Consider the following 23,734-nt stretch of genomic DNA (forward strand, 5'->3'; position numbering starts at 1 on the left):
CTTCCGATATGTTTTTTACCCCGGAATGATTGTGTCCCACTGATAGTCCTCAGTCCACCAGCTTTCTGTGATGCCTATTATATCAATATCCTCCTTTATCACGAGGCACTCCAGTTCACCCATCTTATTGATTGTTTAAGAATTTGTTCCAGCATCTTTCCAGGTATTAAAGTTAGGCTGACTGGTTTATAATTCCCCAAATCCTCTGTGTTCCCATAATCACTAATAGTTCAGAGATTGCTTCAGCTCGTTCCCCTTAAGTACCTTAGGGTGACCTTCATTAGGCCCTGCTGACTTGAATACATTTAACTTATCCAAATATTCTTTAACCTGTTCTTTCCCTATTCTGGCTTGTGTTGCTTCCCCCGGTTGTTAATGTTAATTGTGACCAGATGCTTAAACCCAATTAACTTTTTTAGTGAAGAGTAGACTGAAGCAAAATGTGCATTGAACACTTCAACCTTCTTCATGTGATCTGTTGTTACCTCCGCTTCCCCACTAAGTAGCGGACCTGCACTTTCCTTCATCTTTCTCTTGCTCCTAATGTATTTGTAGAACCTCTTCTTACTGTCATATATGTACCTTGCTCGGTGTAACACATTATGTGTTATCTGACATTTAAATTAGGTTGTGTCTCGAGGTCTCAACTAGATTTGGGCCCCATTTGCTTGACATTGTACAAACTTTATAGTGAATGACAGTCCCTGGTGTAAAGCCTGCAGTTTAAAAGGCAAGACACTACAGGTGGCTGAGACAAAAACACGAGACGGTGTGGGATGGCAGGTGAATGTAGCTGTTGACTGATCCCTGGCAGTTATGGCAGTGTTGCACAAGCCAGATAGGGGTTGATAAAGAGGGATTAACAAAAATGTAGGATATGTGCAGTTCTATGGAGCCTATTTTGAAGATCTATAGGAAATAGGGTGACCAGATGTCCCGATTTTATAGGGACAGTCCTGATTTTGGGGTCTTTTTCTTATATAGGCACCTATTACCCCCCCACTCCCTGTCCTGATTTTTCACACTTGCTGTCTGATCACCCTAATAGGAAAGGCTGCTCCACAGGTATAAAAGGAGGACTGGAAGTGCACTGTTATCGATGGAGAAGTAATATGATTATAAGCAGCTCAGTATCTTTTCTGTGTTCTATAAAATGCTGTGCATGTTTTATATGCAGTGTTGTCTATGCAGTGTTGCAGTTGGGAACGGGATAGCGGAATTAACTGGGTTGGTTTTATACCTATCTATAAAATCAATGATGATGCTCTAATAACAAAGAAAAGGAATGTTGGCCTGGATGAATGTAAATGTATGCTGGAAACACCCAGACTTGGGCTTGGTCTAAACTATAAAAGTTAAGTTGACCCAGCTCAAAAATCCACACTGCTCGTAGTTACACCTCTTTAACCTTTGGCGTAGATAGCGCGAGGTCGACAGAAGGATTTTTCTGCCACTCGGGGAGGTGGATTAACTCCTTCTGTCGGCATTAACAGTCCCCCAGACAGCCTCTAATTACCTCCCACACAGCCCTAGTGTTTCAGAGCAACCTGACCTTGTACCTCCCTAGCTGTTATTCATGGATTATTTATAGAGTGCAGATTGCTCCTGATGACTTCTCCCTGCCTACCTGTTCTGTCAAAGCTCAATATTTTTTTCCTGAGGAGCTGTACCAGGTTAAATCCAGAACTAATCTCTTATTAACCCTTTATAGTGGGACAAGTAAGGATTTGATTTAGTTTTGGGGTAGATTCACTGCAGTTCTCCACCACCCACTCCAGCACATGTGCACTTACCCTGTACCTGATGTTCACCTCCCCTAGAGGTACGTACACAAGTGTACAGCCTGTGTACCCCTGTATTGTTCTCCACCTTTGTGTGATCACAAAACTGCTGCCCCCATGGACTTGGAACAAGGCCCTGCAAGTTCCCATGCCAAGAAGCAATTCTTAGTGCTATGCTTCACTGGGTTGTACAGTGCTGGGCCTCTACATGGGGTGAATCTTATTCACTCTGAATGAACTGCTGGTTGGGTGTGAAGTGAGTTTGGGAAGTTTTGCTTGGTATGTCTCCCCCCTTACAAATGGCATTTCGGAGCCATCTGCTGTCAGCATTTGTTCTGCGAAATTCCTCCAACCCCTGAGTAATCCTAGCAGGAGAGAAGCCCAGGCCTGAGACCCCTACACTGTTGGGTCTCATTGCATTGCTGTTGACAGAGCATTTGTGGAGAGACAAGCAGTTGGTCCCTTCTTACTCAACATCTCTGCACCTCACGTGCCTTTGAGTCACAGCCGCTTGCTTTGCTGACCCAAACAGATTTTACTCCTGGGGAGCTGATGCAGCTATGGGAGAGCAGGCCTGACTCTTTTGTCTGGTAAAACAGCAGCAAGATGTGTCAGGAAGGTGGAGGAGATGTTGCTGAGAAATAACAAAGGTAGCACTTCCATGAGGTGTATCAGTTGCTTTCCTGATTCTAAGCCCACTTTGCACCTTACTTATTTTAATTACCTGTTAAACATCAGATATAGTCCCAGATAAGAATGAAATATGAAGCATAGGGCATGTACATACAGTTCCCATTGACTTTAGTGGATTTTGGTTTGGGCTTATAATGTGTCTGAGTTCTACTCACCATAAGTAGTTCTTCCCTGTACATGAGGGGAGAAATATGCCCATGCGGCCTACGTTGCAGAAATATCCTTATTTTTCATGTATCCTTGGCCAGCTGCCAGTTCTTTGCACTGATCGCACTGTGAAGGTCCCATGTCCTCCCCTCCCACGAAGCCGATCAAATAGTTTATGAAATTGCTGCGTTGTCACTCTGGGTGGATCTGCTTGGGTCTCATAAGTGAATAATGCAGCCAGTGGAACTCTCAGAGCTGAATGGGGAGCCCCTCTGCCTGTCTCCTCATAACTAGTTGTGTGGGGGAGAGAGGAGGAGGGCGCAGGCAGCAGCAGAAGAAAAGAGGAGGTGGTGTCAGGGTGCAGACTGATAGTGATTCTTAATTGGCCATCTCAAGTAAATTCCTATTAGGCAAAGTCACTTCCTGCAGCACTGTAGCTGTCTTGCTACAAGTGGGTGACATCTACCATTCTAGTAGAAACTTTCCTATTAGGAAGGCTATAGGAATATCTGCGGGGAGCCATGCAGTATATACTGTAGCTCAGCGTGTTACAGTAAAGGTTCATTTCTCCCAGGCTATCACACGTGTAGGGCAGGACTTTGTTGCTTTTGAGCGAGATCTGCTTCTTGGCCACATTAGCGCTGCGAGGAATATTTGCAGTCCCCAAGACAGTCAAGCCAGCTTCCCACAGACGTGTGTGTGTGTGTGTGCGCACGCGCACCAGCCCATTCAAGCTACTGCTTAAATTCACTTAGGCTATGGCTACACAGCAGCACTGGTGCAGCTGTGCCACTGTAGTGCTTCTAGTGCAGACGCTCTCCCTCCAACACAGCAGTGTCCACACTGGTGCTTAGGTCAGTGTAACCTACGTCGCTCGGGGGGTGGCTTATTTGCACCCCTGAGTAACATAAATTACATCGACCTAAGATGTAGTATAGCCGTAGCATCAGTGGGGAGTACTGATTACCTCAGGGCTTGAAAACGCCACTTGCCAACTTTCCCTAATGACTGAAAGTTTGGGTGGGGAGTACCTAAGCTATCAATTTCTGAAGAAGCTAAGCTTTTGTCTTTTCAAAAAATTAACCTTTCAATCCTCATGTTTACAAGAAAACATTCCACAGGTGCCACCTTGCCTGCAGACAGGCCATTCCAGAGTCTCCCTGCTGTCAGAGCTAAACCTATGCGGCAAAAGCAGGAAGTGCACTCTGGTCCATTTCACTGCAGTCATTCAGAATCTTGCAGGCCTCTGTGAAACTGATCAGAACCATGTTGGTTGTAATCCTGCAGCTTGTCAAGCTCTGAGCAGCAGCAGAGGCAGGTGCTATTCATAAGGGAGGAGGATCCAAAAGTGTGGAGGCTGGGAGAGGGTAGGGCCTGGTCTACACATGCAAATTAGATTGACCTAGCTACATTGCTCAGGATTGGAAAAATTACACACCCTGTGCAAGGTAGTTCGGTCGATCTAACCCCCTCGCTGTAGATGCAGCTAGGTCCAGGGAAGAATTCTTCCATCAGTCTTGCTACCATCTCTCAGCAATGGAAAAACCTGCTTCCATCAATGCTGTAGTGTAGATGCTTTCTGCAGCAAGAGCTACCACACTGTAGCTGTGCTGCCGTAGCCACTGTAGTGTAGACGCACCCTCCGACCATCCAAGAATCCCCACTCACAGCTTCTGGGAGCCTGGGCAGGAGGAAGGGCAGCAGAGCAGCAGACACAAGCCTCACCACCACCACTTGCAGAGCTGTCAGGACACTTTACGGCAGGTTCCTAGTGATTTGTCATGCCCTGGTTTACCACCATCTGAAATAATAACCCTTCGTCTGCCTATAGCAGAAAGATGGCTCAGGGGCTAGGGCACTAGCGTAGGTCTTGAAGACCAGGGATCAACTCTCTGCTCCGCCGCAGACTTCCTGTGTGACCTTGGGGATGTCACTTTACTGTGTCTCTGTGCCTCAGCTCCTCATCTGTATAATGGGGATAATAGCACTGCCCTATCTCATGGGGGTAGTGTGAGGATAAATGCATTAAAAGACTGGGAAGTGCTTTGAGATCTGCTGATGAAACCTGCTATTATCATTATTTAGCATCTGAGAATCACAGGGTGTTCTACTAACATGTTAACCTCATAACGCCCTGGGGAGGGGGGCTATTTGACAGAGGGGAAACTGAGGAACAGAGGGGGCAGTGACTTGCCCAAGATCACACAGTGAGTCAGTGGCAGGATTAGAAATAGAACCATTGACACTTCTGAGTTCATTTGCCACAAACCCATGCTGCTTACCCACTGAATTCTAAACCCATGTGATCTAAGCCCTAGAGACACCTCTGTCACTTCCACAGGGAGCCTGAACTGTTTCAGGAACAGAGGCTTTTGTAGCACGTGTGTGCTTGTGAATAAATAGCCAGGGGTTTGTATGATGAATGGGGAATTCCGCAGAGCGATACCCAGAATTGTGTTGGGCTTGTGGGTTACTTGACTGTCACATTGGGTAGCTCTGCAAACATCCATGACTTAGCATTTTAGGATTTCTGAGGATGGGAGGAGGTGAGTGGATGAGTACGGGGAATAAGGGGGCGTGGGAATGACTCAGCTGCAGGGGGCGGGTGGGGCGGAGGGGAAGGACATGTATGTAAACAGTCAGGACGACTTTCATCCAGAGGAGCTGCAAAGTGAAACCCTGGGGAAGCTTACTGGGAGTAAGGACTAAATGGAGGGCTGCTCTGCGAGGGCTTGAAGTCCTCCAGTGAGGTTCTTCCTGCTCCCCAAAGTAAGAGAGAACATTGAGCTCAGTGTGGAGAGCTGGGGATCAATTTCTAGAGGCAACCTCTCTGCTTAGAGCTTGCTCCTGTTCTCCCAAGACCGTGTTCTGTTCTGCTCTGCTCTGCTCGTTATTCGTACAGCACGGAGAGAGGTGACGGTTATTTTGGGGGCAGAAAATCCAGCCAGGTCCTTTTGCTGTTTTACATACTGTGTTCTCCCTTCACTGTGTCCTCCCCGGTGCCATCCTCTAACCCTTGTCATGAGCAGTCTGGAGTCATTTGGAACAAGAATGTATATTTTTAACATGGGGTCCCCAGCCAGAGCCCTGTGCTCCAAGCTCAGCCCTGAGCAAACTTCCAACCCACATACAAGTCCTTCTAATGGGGTCACTTGCCCCACTGTTGTGGCGCCTGCAGGCAGAGGTTTGAGGCCAAGAAATTGATTTGACCTCCCCCCTAGGAGCACATCCTCTTTCTTGCAAGGGTTCTGAGCCAGCAGCCTAACAACATGGGGGGAAGTGAATCCGGGAAGCACAGAGGGGGAACGGAGCCAGGGGATCCATTACAGAATAATAACTGAGTGGAATATTTCTGTCTGTCTGTCAAGCAGGAAGGCATTAGCTTTCACTTAGAGGGACAGCTAAGTGCAGGGTCCTAAAGATGGGCCCAGCGTGATTGGATGATGGGACTCGTCCAAGGGAGAGTGAGCAGATAATCAGATGGTCTTCTGGGAAGAGGCAGGAGTAGGCACTGCTGAGTTCATCTGGATGGCCTTTGAGGCTGTGATCTAGGCATCCAGTTAAAAAACATTGTGTGCTCTGAAACACAAGGGACTATTTCCAAGCACCCAGTGTTGTGCTAAGCTCAGAACCCTGAGGGTATGTCTATATTACAATAAAACACCTGCAGCTGGCCCACATCAGCTGACTTGGGCTTGCAGAGCTCACGCTGCTGGGCTGTCCATTTGCAGTGTAGACATTCAGGCTCAGCCGGAACCTGGGCTCTGAGACCCTCCCCCAGTAAGAAGATGGCATGGGCTCACTTATGTGGGCCAGCCACTGCTGTTTAACTGAAGTCTAGATGTACCCCTAGAAGCCAGAGTCAGTCCCCAAACTAAGCTGACTGGAGCTGTGGGGAGGTGTCTTGTGGGAGCTGCAGAGATCAGTGTTGAGTCTGTTCTTATTTAACTTTTCATGTAACATTTTTCATCTCCTGAGCACTGTATGCACCAGTCTGAATGCTAGCCGCCTCCTGAGAGGCAGGAATAAGTGTTATTCTCTCACTCTTAGAGGTAGGAAGACTGATCAACAAAGAGGTTAAGGACCTGACTTTCAGAAGTGCTGAGCACCCACTGCTCCAGATAAGATCAGTGGGAGCTGCAGGTGATTAGCACTTCTGAAAAATCAGTCTCCAAGTGACTTGCCCAAGATGCCACAGTGCTTCAGTGGCAGAAGAATTCAGCAGTTCCTGGCTCCCAGTGCTGTGCCTTGATCTGGAGGCCGTTGTGCTTTTCTTTCAAGCTAGCAATCTGGGAGGCAGTAAATGTCTGTTAAAGGTGCAGCTGATGCTAAATTAGGAGGAGCTTGGAACACTGCGGATGTGTAATGGGACAGAGAGCTGCGTGCCCCAATGCACAGAGCTGCAGCTCGGCTAGTAATGCCGGGAGGTGTGGAGGTGATTCTCCATCTCTTCGTGGTTCTGGTGCAGGCACCCGTGGGATACTGCGCTTAGTGTTTTATCCCAGGCTGGAGAGGCACTAGCTTCTCTCTGTACAGCCCTAGTGAGATCAGGCATAGAATCATTTCAGGAGCCCTAGAGCTAGAAAAATGTCAGGTGTAGAGCATGGGAAGGAGGAAGAAGACAGGTGATAAAGGCTCTGCTCCTCAGGAGGAAAGAACTGAGTGCAAACAGCTTGGCTCAATGCCAGCTGTGCCCAAGGGGCAGCGGGTTTGTTTAGAGGCCCACAAAGGTAGAACTAGGGGTAATGGAATAAAACCGAGCGGAAGGAAGTGTAGGCTGGATGCCCATAGTATTCCTAATGCTGACATCTCTGCAGCTGTGTAGCAATCTGAGCAGGGAAAGAGTGGAAACCCTTTTGTTTGTTTCTTAAAACTGAATGGGGGAATAGACTGTAGGTAGCCATCCTGCCCTGGGCCTAGGCGTGTTTGCTAGACAGACTAAACAGGTGTTTTATCTACCCCTCACATCCACATACCATACTTCTCATGATGCAGATACCAGGGCTGGATCTGGCTCACTGTAGTTTGTCCCACTCGACTTCAGTGAAGTCATGCTCCAGTGGATTTACTCACACCAGGCCTGCGCCTGGTTCAAGGCGTTCACCAGCTGGGCTGGAATGCGCTGCCCTGTGCCATCCAGGGGTGGCAGCCAGGCACTCGCTGCTGTGCCCACTGGTCTTTGGAGGGCTGGTGGAGCACAGCCTTGTTTCCGTGCTCTGGGATTCCTCGGGATGCCGGTGATGACGTAAGAAAGGGCAAGCTGCCCAGGATGAAATTCCATCCCGCCTGCTTGTTCACAGGTCTGTGGAAAGATTAAAGTGACAGAAATAGAGCATAAACAAGCCGCCAGGCTGGACATGGTGTTGCCCTCACCCATGGATCCTTGTACTTCTCCATTTCAGACTGTGGCGGACTATATATAACCCAAGAGCTGCTTCGAGGGGGATGGGCTCGCCTTGTGGGCTCTGGACCTGCTGATATCTGGGCTTGTCTCTCTCACAAGCTGGCCTGTTCGGGGCATACAGCTCCTTACTCCCTTGGCTTAATGTGGCCAGGGAACAGCAGCAGATTTCTCACACACTGGATGGCTCAAGGAACAAAAGGGACTGATGACACAGGGGAGTGCCTGAGCACTTGCACACCAGGGTGACCAGCAGTAACGGAGCAGGAAATGCTGCACTGGTCCAGGCCGCATAACATGGGGTTTGGATGGACATCACTGAAACGTTTCCTCCAAGCTGAGGGCAAGATGCAGAGGAAAGCTGAGCTGCAGAAACTCTGTTTGAAGAAGACTGGACTGACCTGAGTGCCGGGACGCTGCCCTGCCAGCTCTTTCCCATTCCTTCACCCTCCCCCACCAGCAGTAAAAAGCAAAGCACTTTCATAAAAGATTCTCGGCTTATCTCTTGCTTGCAGGGTATATTTTTCTGCTCTGTTATTGGAAACCCAGATAAAGATGCCAGGAAGCTGCGTTTGTGTTGCATAGTAATAAAGTTCTCGTTGACACTCGGTATCTGCAGGTATCCTCTTCTGGAGAGAATGCAGACAGCTTTTCTGATTGTTGCACCTGTTGGGTGAAATGATTAGACACAGCTCAAAGCGCCATGAGACCCTTTGACCCTCGCTCTCAAAGCTTCAGGGCAGGGAGATTTATTTAGACTTTGGAATTACTTCCTTTCAGATAATTGCATAGTAATAATTGCATAGAAAGCAAAGCACCATGTTTGATGTGGGATATCATCTCTGGGGATCTGACGTATTATGTTTGAGAGCTGAAACAGAGAACTCAGTGGGGGCTTGTCCATACTAGGGGGAAATGGTTGTGTTATTTAAAATTGTGGTAGCTAATGCTCCCAGTGCAGGGAGAAAAGGTGGCTAAGGTAACATCTTTTTATTGACCCAGCTTCTGCTAGCGAGTGAGACAAGCTTTCAGGCACCAGAGAGCTCTTCAGGTTCTGTGGCACTTTAAAGCTTTTCTCTTTCACAAACAGATGTTGGTCCAATAAAAGATATTACTCCACACACCTCCTCTCTCGTGTTCCGGGACCAACATGGCTATGACATTGCAATCAATCATAGTGTAACCAGGACAATCATGTAACAACTAATAATAATAATAATAATTAATAATTGGATGTGTTAAGCTATTATGTTTTTAAAGAAACGCCTTTTATCTAGGGCTGTCGATTAATCACAGTTAACTCACGATTAACTAAAAAAAAAGCAATCCCAATTTAAAATATTGATTGGGATTTAAAAAATCGTGATTAATCACACTGTTAAATAATAGAATACCAACTGAAATGTATTCAATATTTTCAGATGTTCTTCTATATTTTCAAATATATTGATTTCTATTACAACACAAAATACAAAGTGTATAGTGCTCACTTTACATTATTTTCATTACAAATATTTGCACTGTAAAAATGATAAAAGAAATAGTATTTTTCAATTCACCTCATACAAGTACTGTAGTGCAATCTCTATTGTGAAAGTGTAACTTACAAATGTAGGGGGTTTTTTGTAACATAATTGCACTCAAAGCCAAACAATGTAAATCTTTAGAGCAAGGGTAGGCAACCTATGGCATGCGTGCCGAAGGCAGCACATGATTTTTAATGGCACTCACACTGCCTGGGTTCTGGCCACCAGTATAGGGGGTTCTGCATTTTAATTTAATTTTAAGTGAAGCTTCTTAAACATTTTAAAAACCTTATTTACTGTACATATAACAATAGTTTAGTTATATATTATAGATTTATAGAAAAAGACCTTCTAAAAACATTAAAATGTATTAGTGGCACACAAAACCTTAAATTAGAGTGAATAAATGAAGACTTGGCACAACACTTCTGAAAGGTTGTCGACCCCTGCTTTAGAGCCTACGAGTCCACTCAGTCTTACTTCTTGTTCAGCCAATCCCTAAGAGAAACAAGTTTATTTACATTTACAGGAAATAATGCTGCCTGCTTGTTATTTACAATATCACCTGAAAGTGAGAACAGACGTTCGCATGGCATTTTGTAGCGGCATTGCAAGGTATTTACATGCCAGATATGCTAAACATTTGTATGCCCCTTCATGCTTCAGCCACCATTCCAAAGGACATGCTTCCATGCTGATGACGCTCATTTAAAAAAATAATGCCTTAATTAAATTTGTGACTGAACTCCTTGGGGGAGAATTGTTTGTCTCCTGTTCTGTTTTACCACATTCTTCCATAAATTTCATGTTACAGCAGTGATGACCCAACACATGTTGTTTGTTTTAAGATCACTTTCACAACAGATTTGACAAAACTAAAGGAGGGTACCAATGTGAGGTTTCTAAAAATAGCTACAGCACTCGACCCAAAGTTTAAGAATCTGAAGTGCCGTCCAAAACCTGAGAGGGATGGGATGTGGAGCATGATTTCAGAAGTCTTAAAAGAGTAATTATCAGATGCAGAAACTACAGAACCCAAACCACCAAAAAAGAAAATCAACCTTCTGCTGGTGGCATCTGACTCAGATGATGAAAATAAACATGCGTTGGTCAGCTTTCCTTTGGATCATTATCAAGCAGAACCCTTTGTCAACATGGACGTATGTCCTCTGGAATAGTGGTTGAAGCTTGAAGGGCATATGAATCTTTAGTGCATCTGGCACTTAAATATCTTGTGATGCTGGCTATAACAGTGCCATGCGAATGCCTGTTCTCATTTTCAGGTGACATTGTAAACAAGAAGCGGGCAGCATTAGCGCCTGCAAATTGTAACCAAACATGTTTGTCTGATTACTCAGTTTTACTTCAGCAAGACTTGTAGGCTCTAAAGTTTTACATTGTTATTTTTGAATGCAGTTATTTTTTTGTACATAATTCTACATTTGTAAGTTCAACTTTCATGATAAAGAGATTGCACTACAGTACTTGTATTAGGTGAATTAAAAAATACTGGTGTTTTTTTTTACCGTGCAAATATTTGTAATCAAAAATATAAAGTGAGTATTGTACACTTTGTATTCTGTGTTATAATTGAAATTAATATATTTGAAAATGTAGTAAACATCTAAAAGTATATTAAATGGTATTCTATTGTTGTTTAATAGCACAATTAGTCCAATTAAGCACAATTAATTTTTGTAATCACTTGATAGCCCTACTTTTTTCCTAGGTTGGACAAGCCAGAGAGATCAAGGAGGCTTCAGTCCTTAAAGAGACCTAGATGTGATAGTGGACAGGAAATTAGACTGACATTTGCAATGTAATCTGAATGAAGAAAAGCCTAGGACATTTTGAGCCCTGAGTGTAAAGCTGTCATGTCCCATATCAGGGAGGTGACAGTCCATCTCTGTATGGCTCTGGGATATTGTATTTATTCTAGGCACCTCCTTACCATAAAGATATTGACATTCTGGAAGGAGTTCAGAGAAGGGCAGTGAAAATGATCAGGGGCTGGAGGGACTTGCTTACCAGGAAAGTTAGAAAAGCTAAGTGTGTGCAGCTTGCTTGGGGACAGCAAAGGGGGATGGGTTAAATCTACAGATGTTCGAAGGGTGTAAATGCAAAGGAGGGGAAAGCATTATTTAAGTATGGGGCATGGGGCTAGAACCAGCAGTAATGGGATGAAATTAAGAAAATGAAGATGTAGGTTGTTGGGAGACATTTCCTGTTCTAAGAGACTGTAGAACCATTGCCCTGGAGAAGGGATGAAAGCATCATGGACTGGGATTTTGTTTAAACAAGCCACTACAGGTGATCCCATAGGGACAAATCCTGCATTGCCAGGAAGACTTGGGTGATCTAGCCAATCCTTGCCTGAATAGGACTTGTTTTGTTCCCAGCATCCCAGCTGTATATAGTGCTGCTTGATTAATGACCTCACAAAAGGTAGGGCCCCAATTCAGGAAAGCACTTGAGCACATGCTCGAGTCTATCTTGAGTCAGGTGAGCATTTAACTTTAAGCATGTGCTTAAGTCCCAATCACTTGAATGGGCCATGGTTAAGGTTACGCATGTACTTAACGAGCATTTCTGGATGGGGATGCTTTCCTTGATTTGGGACCTTGGGTTGGGAGGTGCTGCCCAGATGACAAGGCTTTCCACAGGGAGCAGGTAACCTAGGAGGCCGCGGGGCTGTACAATGCCTCTCCCTGTGCTCTCCAGACTGTGTCCTGCCTAGCATCATGGCTGGGGCTTTCCAAGGGGAGCAAGGGTACTGGGATGTGCCAAGGCAGGACACAGCCCAGAGAACACTGGGAGAGGTACCGTGCTGCCCCAGCCCCTAACAGGGTTGCAGCCCCGCGAACCCACCTGTGGATGGGTCTCAGCACATCCCAGCACTTCCTTCCCTGGCTGCAGTCCTGCAAAACTGTCTTTTGCTCGTTGGCAACTGTTGGATAATGGCAACATTTTGCCGCTCACGGAGAGAGCTACTAGATGGAATCTCCTGTAATAAGCAGTAGTCGCGTACGCTTTATTTCTTGGCAGTAATCAATCTCTCAGCGTGCTACAAGCCAGTGACAGCTTCCCTGGGTGCAGCTTCCGTTAATGCCTGTCTTGGTGAATGTTGTTTCATTAGTGATACCATAGGAGGCATTGTACTAGGCAGCGATCTCTTAGGCTAGTAAAGGCCGGCAGTCTCTCACTTTCTCACACAGTTATTTCCTGTAACGTGCGTGGCGCATCTCCTGATCCAGCGTCACGTTTGGCCGTGGATGAAATCTCAGAGCAAGGATGTGGCATCTGAAACTCCCCTGTGCATGCAGAAGGAGTAGATTTGTCTCTGTTCCCAGGAGATTCCCTGGCTGCTGTCTTGGGGGGGCTGGTGGCTCTTGTTTTGACCAGGTATACTGATCTTTCTGCCAGTTCCTGAGCGACGTTTGACATCTCTTGCCTCCCTGCCCTAGAGGCCAGGATGCATTGCTCCATGCGGCGCTTTAGGGAGGAATCGATAGGATCTGAAGCCCTTGATTTTTTATGGTGCCATGAAATGCCCAGGTTGCCAGGAGATCCCTTTTTCCCACCATGGGTAATGTAAGACCCGCCAGGGCTGTGTCAGGAAGCCTGGCAGAGGTGGGTAGGCTTACAAGGAGGGAGTGACTTGCTCACCAGACTGTCAAACTGTTCTGCTTTCTCTAATGTGGTGAGCAAGCCCAGTGCTGGACACTAGGGCAGAGGGGCAAAGCAGGGTCTGAGCTCCGCCCTGAGGCAGGGTGTTTGCATGCAGGCCATCACTGCAGTCACGCTCTTCGCTTTTGGTGTGAAGTGAAGTGTAGTGGCTGCAGGGAAGAGTTGCAGGGAGCTCTGAGGGAAAGGAACCCTTTGAGTGACACATAGTGCTGGCACTGGGCTGGCACAGAAATCCAGCGCGATCTGGCTACAAGGGAGAGGTCACCCTGTGCTCACTACCTGCTCTCCCTGAGAACCGGGCACCCGTGGACCCATAGAGCAGGTAGTTCATATTCCATGCTAAAGGAACAAGCCTGGCAGAGCAAGAGGAGGGAGCTCTGAGGTTCCTTTATACGTGATCCGCAGCTCAGGTTTGAGGTATATACTGCTGGGAGCAGAGCCATCCATGGGCAGCAGTCTCTTGGTGGCCAGCCTGCCTTGTGGTGGGTTGGTGATCTTCGAGAGCAAGACCCCTCCCTGCAGGCCAATGGAAAGGGCCTGTGTTTGGAGGCAGAAGTTCTGTCCGCCTGTCTGGTATCCTGGTTCTGACAGGGACCGGTGCTGGGTGCATCAGAGAAAGGCGCCAAAGTTTCATGATGCACTGCGCTGCACTATTATGCCCCCTTTGGGGTTGAGGAGCAAGTAGCCTCCTAACCATACGTGTCAAGGCCCTGGAGCATGGTCCCTGGTGTTCTCTTCACGTTAGTGTCACTCGTTGGCAGCGGGGCAAAGCTTCTCCTTCCAGTGAGCATAGTTCAAAGTTTGGGTCAAGTCTAACTGCACCTTTGACCTCTTTCTGTCTTTCCATGGGCACCCTTTCAGGTGACAGGCCCGGGGCCTGCACATCTCTCAGGGTGGAATCCTGCCATTCACCTCACTTTTCAACTGGGTCTCCAGGCTACAGCACCTCTGTGTACCAACCAGGAGTCCTCAGCAGCACCAGCTGGGTGTGGCACCTGCAAGAGACTTCCCTTTGGGAGCTGTAACCTGTCATTCATTACAGTGACACGGAACAGCCTCTTCAAAACAAAGTGTCATTCATTGATCCATATGACCATGGCACTCAGGGAACAGCGGGTTAACACAACCACCCGCCAGCACCCCTGGGACTTGCCTAAAGCTTAGTATCATAGCCAATGAAGTTAATCTGAGGTGTGATTATTGCTAGTTGAAAACTTTTCCCTCAAAGCTTAGGCCTGCTGGGGACTGGGGTTCAGGCTGCTTCCCTGAACACGCCGCCTCAGAGTCCCTGGTCTGCCACTGAGCTTCAGGGGGTGTCTCTTTAAAACCAGGCAGGCCCCTTGTTCTCTGTTGTCCCCAAGCTGGGGCCCCTTCCCCTTGCCAAACGGCTCTGGTGAGCACAGCGGTGTGGAGGGAGACCAGTCATTGTCTTCTAAGTATTGGTGGCTTTCTGAAGCCATTGAACTGCTTTCCTGGTACATGCGACTGACTCCTTCACGCCAGCTGGCAGAGTCCCACCATGACACCAGCTGGCAGGTACAGCGCTCTCCCACTTTCCTCACAGCCAGCAAGAGGGGTTGGGCTGTTGTCACGGAGTCCCTGGGCGATGCTCTGGAACAGCTCCCCACAAGGCCAGTCAGGACTTTGGGGAGCCTCCTCTCCCTTGGAGCAGACTTGTTCAGGGCAAGAAGCTCACACGTCTTCACCTCCTGGGTCTTGGGGTCTCTCCTTGGAGTAGCAGCATCCTCATGCTCCTGCCGTTCGCTCCCACAGAAGCCACCAGGCGGGGTCTGGGGAACCACTGGTCCTACCCCCACTTTGCAGTCAGACTACTCTACACCAGTAAAAAAGAGGTTTTCATGACAGAACAAGGTCAAAACAAGCTTGTAAGATAAGCGAACCGACGCTCTCTCACGCCGTCCATTCTGGGGCAGTGAGCCATACCCCACTCCTGCCCCAGGCAGCTCCACCTAAAACCCCTCAACCCTCTCTCTGCTCAGACCACTTTCCCGGGCGGCCAGGATACCTATCCTTTCGGCCCAACAACCTTCAGTTTCACTTTGCAGAGAGGGCCCAGGCATCGTTGTGGAGGACAGAGTACCAGGCTTTAGGTGCACGCTCTGCAGCAATCACACACCCTTATCCCACCACCTAGATATTAAGAACTGCATAGGGGACACTGAGGCACCAATACAGTATTCAGAGCAACATTAAGAACATTCCCAGTTCGTCACAGGCTGCAGTTCTCTGGCTACCCCTGGAGCAGGTACAGCATCAGGGCAAGCCTCCTCCTACCACCCTCTCCCCTGCCCTGGCACCATCCTCCCTCAGGGCATTCACGCTCTGTGTTCCTGTCACTCCTTGGTATGTCACTGCTGACACTGGCTCCCAGGGGGCCCCGGGATTAGTGCTGATTGGGCTGAGTATGGTCTGGCCTGAGACCCCCTAACTCACTTCAAGTGAAGCCTCTCCAGCCACTGGATCACATCATGGTGAATAGATCTGTGGCAGCAGCTGGGCTGGCTGTGCCTGAACTGAAGGAGTAGGGACGGAGCCTGCATGCCCCACCAACACATCCCTTCACTGTGATCTTTGTTACCTCACAGATCCTTGTCCAGTGGCAGGGTTTAGATTCCACTCCTAGTCCCGGATGTACCTGGGGACCTGTGCCTTGCCTGCATGCTTTTCTTTACGCTCTGCCCCAGGCTGGTCCGTGCTGTCATTGCTGTCAGTCTCTTGGATGCCGATCAAGTGTGTCTGTCTGTCTGTCTGTCTGACTCGTGGAGGTAGCTGAGGGGCATATTGGATACTCTGGCTCCTGTTAATTTTCCTCAGCCGATGTGGCACGCCTGTCCCGAGCTGCTCTCCTGTTGCCCTGTAATCATCCTGGCCTGCTGGGTGGTCTCTGGCACCAAGGGCCCTTTGCTGATGTCATCTGTCAGTCAGGAGCTCCTGATCTCCTTCCTTCCTATGCATCAGCTGCCAAATCTCTTTTCATGGAGGGGTTCCTGGGGGAGTCGGACTCTACCCACTGCTGGGGAGTGGCTGTGTTCACCTTTCCTCTGCACAGTCCTGTGCAGTGGATCCATCTGCTAACTGGTTCCTGTTGGTTGGCTTCACAAGCTAGTATCTGACGCTGGCTAGATAGTTAGTCCTACAAAGATTCCTGACTCTGTGACCTTGCCTGACCTCCCTCCTCTGCTTTCCACTCTTGAGCCACTGCAATCTACCAGACAGTCTCCTGCAGATGTGAGTCCCTGAGCGGGCACCTCCCAGGAGCAACAGGGATGGGGAAAAGGGGCATGACCATCTCCCGCCTGCAAACACTTTGAACTACTGCATGCTGTGTGTGGTATTTCTTTTAGTTTCTAATGAAGTGTGTGAAAAGGTCTGCAATTTGCAAACGGCCTCTTTAACTGCAGAAACTAAAAAGTATCCATAGGGAATCGGGTACTGGGTCCCTGCCAGCAGACCTGAGAAATAGCTAGAGCTGGAGGCAATGCAGTGTCCTGGACTCTGCTCCAAACTGCTGCCTGCATTAGCTGCTAGAAACCATCTGCCTCCAGCCCGTTCTGGAGACTTTTTATTTCTCCTTCCTTTTTCCTTTACCTCTTCAATTTTCCAGCTGGAGGACTGAACAGTTCGGGGGCATGAGGAGATAACTGTGAACTATAAAGCACCTCACGCCAATTTGTGGAGGTTGTTAAATATTTTCTGGCCACAATCCCGGAAATGAAGCCCCAGCTTCTTGTGTTCGGAATTGCCAAGTGCAGCTGTCCAGGTGAATGAAGAAAGACTGTTATCTCCTGGGGCAGGGATTGCCTTTTTGTTCTGTGTTTGCACAGCACCTAACGGGGTCCTGGCCAAGACTGGAGCCCCTAGGTGCTCTGGAAATACAAATCATAATATTAATGGAGTGCCTTGTTAAGAGAGCTACTCCTTGGAACCACAAGACACTGGACTCATTTGGGGTTTCCTGCTGTGGGATCACAGCAACAGCCAAAAGGGCGTCATCAAAGAAATTCTACTGTGGTGGGCAGAAGGTGCCAGTATGATTCTGAGAGTGGAAACTCCAGCTGAGATCCCGCACCACCGAGTGTGATGTAAAAAGGCAGAGAGAAGCCATCTGGGATCTTTCTTCCTGTTGAAGATGTGATGTTAGTAGGGAAACTCGGTACTAGTGAACTCCAGTCTGCTTGAAACCAGCCCAGTGAGGAATTGGAGACCCTCATAATTCACCAGCATTCAGGGTGGGGGGGTGAGATTTCAGAAAAGCAAAATCTGAGAAATGAAGGCATCCAGTGAATAAGGCCCGATGAGATGACATTTTAAGGCCCATGCATATGTGAGAGGGCTGTGTGATCCTAAAAAGCGCCAGAATTAAGGCATTGCCTACACTGGGATTTCATCAACCAGGACCTCAGGATTTGCATTCGTACAGCTTACCTTGGTGTGCAATGCAAATCGCGCTGCAGCAGCACTAATTGGATCTATTGGAGAAATTAGCAGTGATACAATTATGCCAGCAGCTGAAATCCCAGTATGGATAAGGCCGAAGGTGCAAGAGGCTAGGGTTCTTCTGAAGATGCAAGGAAGAACAAGCAGCCAATGTGACCTTGATGGACGAGATCAAAAATCTGATTTAGAGATGAGGGTTGGGGGGGAAGACTCACAAATCTGGACTGGAAATGGATTCCTGGAGAGCAAAACGTGCCTAGTAGTGATCTTTGTAAAGCAGGAAAAAAGTTACCCAAACAACTATTATTTATTTATTTTATTGATTGCATTTCCATACGACTTGGGATCCCCAGTCATGGACCATGACTCCTTTGTGCTACGTGCTGTATAAACACACAGGAAAAGACAAACCCTGCCCCAAAGAGTTTACAATCGAGGTACAATTACTGCCCCTTAAGTCTGACTTCTTTGTTCTAGAACCCTACTGGCTTTAGAAGAAAAAATCATTGAGCATTTTAGAGGGTAATGGGAACCTGGGCGATTCACAGTATTTGCAAGGGGGGATGTGATAAAGTGCAGGTAGTCAGATGAACTTGGTGGCTTTCTGGTAGAATAACAGATGGCATGGCTGACGGGAAAGTGACAGGTAGATGTATTCGGAGTTGAGTAAGGTGTTTGATTCAGTGACTCGTGAAACCAAACGCTCCAGATTTAATGCAAATCAGCTCAGCTGTGATGCTGTTGTGTGGACTGAAAAGTGGCTGAAGGGTCACAAACAAAAGGAAGCAGTTGGATGGCAGGACCTTGCCTTCACTGCTTTTAAAAAAAGAAAAAAAATGGTATTTTAACTGAGGGATAACTAATCCACATTAGCTATCCTGCAGTAAAATCCTAGTAGAGACAAGGCACCTGTAGGTTTTACTATAAGGTGAACTAGATGAGGTCAGCCATGGCCCAGAGAATAGTGCTGATCTTGCCTAGCTACAACGTGGTAAAAGCTGCAAGTGCCTTTGTGTCCACTAAGGTTTGACAGCAAGAGAATATTACATTAGTTATCTCACTGTAAAGAACCCCATCTTTTTGGCCGTGAAGATCTAGCCAAAGTGGAAGATACCACGTGAATATCTTCACTGATGATCTAGAGGGAGGAGTAAACAACACATGAATGACGTTCATAAGGGATATTAAACTGGGAGGAGCTGAGAATGCCAGCGAGGACAGGAAATCCAAAGGACTTAGAGAAAACTGAAAAATAGGCAGGAAATAACTGAGATTGACCATGGAGAGGAAATGGCCCTAATACATCATGGAACTATCCAGAACAGTAATGGCTGAAAGACTTCAGGCTGACAGCAGATTGATAGGCGTCTACAATGAGAGATGGCAGAGAAGAAGACCTCTGCATGCAGAGAGGCTTTAAGCCATGGTGTGGCTTGGATTCACCTACACCTGGAATCCTGCATTGCTTTCTGGGAACCTTTAGTAGAAAGCTATTGGGAGATTGGCGGGAGTTCTGCAAAGAGGAATTAGAATGACTAGTGTTTGACGGACTTGAAAAGAGCTAAAAATATGTAGCTCAGCTAGGCAACAATTTATAGAAGAGAGAAGAGGGAATGAAATGTTGTGCTAATTATATGAAGCTCATGATTTTCACAAGCGACTGGTGATTTTGGGTGTCCAACCTGATTTCACAATGAGTTGAACACCTGCCTCTAGCAACCTGGCCCCTTTAGGGGTCTCAAGCTGAGCGCCCAAAATCACAAGTTGCTTGTGAAAATATTGGCTGAACTGAGCAGACACAAAGAAGAGAGAGGAATTAGTCTGGCACAAGGAGATTTAACTTGGAGGAACTGGGATGAAATTAAGAAAGGGAAATTGTTATTTTAGGCTGAATCTCCAAAAAATAAAAATAAAATAAAAATAAAAATCATCTTCCTGACTGTGAAATCTCTCAGGCTGGGAAATAATCTCCCAAAGGCAGGGGAGAGAAGCCCATTGCTTGGCACCCTTCAGACTGCTCTGGCCAGAGCTCTAGACCTTGTACTGTAGGGCACAGTCCTGTACTGGGCACCACTGATGGGTTAGATTTCTAAAAGCTTTTCTCTGTGTCTGTGGATATGTCTACAGGCTGCAATCAGAAGTGTGACTGCAGCATGTGTAAACATTCCTGAGCTAGCTTGGACCTAGCTGTCTCTTTATTTAAAAAAAAAAAAAAAAATAGCAGCGAAACCACAGCACCACAGACCGCCCAGGACTTGTAGCTGTGCTGGGAGTGAGACATCTGGGGCCTGATCCAGAGCCCACTAAGTCCTTGGAGAGATTTCAGTGGAAGGAATGCTTAGCTCTTAGATGGTGCTTTACTAGGTTCTGCCTAGTCCTGCCCGCTTTCCAGCCACCATAGGGTTGTTCCCTCTGTATACTATCCAGTGCTTTGTCCAATCTAGTTTTAAATATCCCAAGCGATGGGGTTTCTGCTGGTCCCCTTAGCAGATGACTTCTCAGCCTAGCAGACTGCATTTCTCCCTACTGCCTCCAGCTTGTTGATACTTCTCTAACACTGAATTGCCCAGCAGTGAATGCTGGGTTTGGGGGTCTGGTCACAGCTAAGTCACACTGCATGGGCAGCTCCAGCCATCCTGTGATGCCTCCTTGCGTGCAGCCAAAATTATACTTGCTTTTTCTTCTTGTTGCTGTCTTGCATTACCGGCTCCTGGCTAATTAGCAAGCTCAGCCATTTGCAAGCCTCTGAACCAGCTGCTCACAGAGCCATACTGTTCTCCCCAACGATCATTCTTTATAAGCAGTATCTTTCTGCTCTGTGTGACTTGCAGATTATATGTTCTGTACAAAGTTCCATTGAGCGAGTTCCCCAGGCTCACTGCTAACAGAGTGAAAAGGCTCCCAAAATGCACCGATCATCATCAGCTACATTGCCGTAGCTGTGCAGCAGTTCAGTGCTCTCTAGGTATGTCTGCACTATAATTAGATACCCGCAGCTGGCCCGTGCCAGCTGACTCGGCTCATGGGGCTTGGGCTGCAGGGCTGTTTAACTGGGGTGTAGATATGTGGGTTCAGATTGCAGTCTGAGCTCTGGGACCCTCCCAGCATCCTAGACCCCAAACTTCAGCCCACACCCCAGTGTCTACACTGCAGTTAAACAGCCCCCTAGCCTGAGCCCTGCGGGCCTGATTCAGCTGTCACGAGCCAGCCACGGGTTGTTAATTGCAGTGTCAACGTGGCCTGAGGATTAGTGTAGCTCATGTGCCATGAGGAGTTGTGTACTCTAGTGGCTACCACCAGAAGGATGGGCTGGGTTGTCATTGCTTGCTGAGCGCCTAGTCTCGGACCGGGAACAGCATAGTGAAGCTCCTGGCGGATGTTGCAGAACACTGCAGGAGTAGCTAGGATGGGAGGCTGCTGCTGAGCGTGTGCACAAGACCTTCCATGCTTAACTGTTCCGTGCTGATAGCAGCGGCAGTGTTATTGAGAGGGAGCCTGGGCTGTGGGGCCCACTGGGAAGCCCACAGAGAGGCAGAGGGGACCTTGGTGCCATGGGCCTTGCCCCATCAGCAGCAGCATCCTCTCACACACAGAATAAACCTCTTTTTGCTGCTGTCACCTGGGGCCGGGCCCTGTGATCTCAGTGTTGGTATCCCTCGGTCACTGGCTCCCTAGTGAGGTCAGACTCAGGCCTGTGGGGGAGGACAAGGTTGGGGTTTCATTTCCTTTTTGCCTTCAGTGCCTTGGCTGAGGCTGTGGCCTCTCCAAACCCACAGTTGGTTTCAGTGTCAAGACGCGCTGTGGTCAGGATGTGCGCTGCTCAGCTCAGAAGATGAGCCTGTGTAACCGTGGGGTGCTGGGTGTTGGGAGAGAGAGTTCCCCGCCTGCTCCTGCAGCCCCGCGGCTGGCTGGCTGACCGCGCCGTGGTTTCTGGACTTGCTAGTCCAGCGCTCGGGCACCTCAGCAAGGCCAGACTCGCGGAGGTGTTAGGATGGAGGCTATCATGGCTGCTGTTCCAAAGTGCCTGAGCCCCACACTTTCCAGAGCGGGTGTCTGTCTGTCTAGCTCACAGAATCCCAGCAGGAGCAAGGGCCAGGATTTTAAGGTCGGCTGAGGAGCAAAGCAGATCTGCAAGGCGCTCAAGTCTAGAGGGATGGGGCTGCTATTTTTATTGTGTGCCCGGGTTGCTCTCCGCCACAGTGGAGTTCAGTCCTAGGGTAGACTGTGTCCTCCCTCAACAAGTAGCTCATTGTCAGCTGCTCTGCCAGAGCCCGTCTGGTGTCAGCCTCTGCTGCCCGGAATGCCAATGACTTGACTGAATGGGAGTCAGTCTCTTTTGCCACTGTGTCTCAGTCCGCAAGGTGCTGGGCTGAGGAATTTCACCCAATCCTCTCCAACCTCTCCTACTCCCTCCCCACCCCCATTCACCTTGCCTCTGTAGAGCTGCTCAGTGCTCAGATGGAGTCTGTAGAGCATAGCCAGTGATGCTAGAAACCAATTGATGCTCTGGGTGGAGGAAACCTGTGCTGGTTAATTTCTGCAGCCTAGGGCTGGCGTTAGAGCTGCACCTTTAGATCTTGGTATGTTCCGGAGCACTGCAGCTTAGTGGCCTGGCCTGAGATCTGTGAATGGATCTGGCTCTAGAATTCACTCTCTTCTTGATGCCTGCAGAGGTGTGCAAGTGTAAAAGGCCCAGTGAGGATGCGTTCCCAATACAGAGAGACTTCTAACGGAGGGTGCTGGTCTGGGGGAACTCAAGCCATGAACTACTGTGGAACATGAGATAATTACATGCCCTCTCTGCAATGCTACCCCAAGGCCTTGGCCCTTTTGTGCCCGGCGTGGGGGCAGTGTTATTCATTATGAAAGGATGAATGGATTATATGTATTTGACAATCCACTTGTCGTGTAAGGGGCTATTAAAGCTGTAAACAAGTCTATATGAGAGAGTCATATAGTGAGTGCAGAAGGAGCAGAGTGGTCCTGGGACCAGAGCACAGGATGGAGACTTGGGAGAACTTGGTTTGATTCCTGGCTCGGTCACAAATTCCTCAGTTTTCTGTTCTGTGAAATGGGAGGAATGATCCTGCCCTACGCACCCTGCTGGAAAGCTAAATTCATTGTCTAGGCAGCGCTTTGGTGTCTGGGGCCGGAAGGCTGGAGGAGGAGTCATTCTAAGATGCTGGCACCTGCAACCCTCCCTCTGCCCTTCAGCTGGCTCCTGAGTATTCTGTGACTACAGAAATGTAACCAGTTGCAGTGATCCAGTGTGGATGGAGTTGGACTCCCAATAAAACCAATGAGGGTATGCTAACGTGCACATTACCTTCTCCTCCCACCTTTCCTTTCCTTTCCTGGCTGAGTCTGAAGCCCATAGTACCACCCCTTTCCCCGCCCCCCCCACCCCCGCTCCATGCTTACCTACAAGCACTAATGACCCAGGAGGTGTTCCCTGGAAGTGGCTGAACTGTGGCTAAGAGAACCCCTGGCCAGGCAGCTATTGCAGGTTATAAAATGTAGATAGAGTAGTGAGTCTCTCCCCACCCTTGGAGTTTCCAGTGAGGTTTCTACAGGGACTTTAGTCTAGAGTCTGGATCATCATCCCCCACTGGGTGGGAGGGTGAAATATATTCTGGGTAACGGCCACAAACTGCAGATTGTGACACAGATGAATGAATTGTGCCATTAATGCCTGTAAAAGCAGCAGAGAATCCTATGGCACCTTATAGACTAACAGACATTTTGGAGCGTGAGCTTTTGTGGGTGAATACCCACTTCGTCAGATGCATGTAGTGGAAATTTCCAGGGGCAGGTATATATATGCTAGCAAGCAAGCTAGAGATAACGAGGTTAGTTCAGTCAGGGAGGATGAGGCCCTGTTCTAGCAGCTGAGGTGTGAAAACCAAGAGAGGAGAAACTGGTTCTGTAGTTGGCAAGCCATTCACAGTCTTTGTTCAATCCTGAGCTGATGGTGTCAAATTTGCAGATGAACTGAAGCTCAGCAGTTTCTCTTTGAAGTCTGGTCCTGAAGTTTTTTTGCT

The 23,734-nt window shown here is 48.1% G+C and overlaps 1 protein-coding gene and 1 pseudogene across 3 annotated transcripts in view; both read left to right on the forward strand.

The window, feature by feature from the left end:
- Positions 1-23,734, forward strand: part of TMEM63B (transmembrane protein 63B) — an 87,040-nt gene that overhangs the window by 12,474 nt on the left and 50,832 nt on the right. The gene's annotated exons all lie outside the window — the stretch shown is intronic.
- LOC142046641 (U4 spliceosomal RNA) lies at positions 14,386-14,464 on the forward strand (annotated as a pseudogene).

This window comes from Chelonoidis abingdonii, chromosome 3 (assembly GCF_003597395.2).
Source record: "Chelonoidis abingdonii isolate Lonesome George chromosome 3, CheloAbing_2.0, whole genome shotgun sequence".
Classification (NCBI taxonomy): domain Eukaryota; kingdom Metazoa; phylum Chordata; order Testudines; family Testudinidae; genus Chelonoidis; species Chelonoidis abingdonii.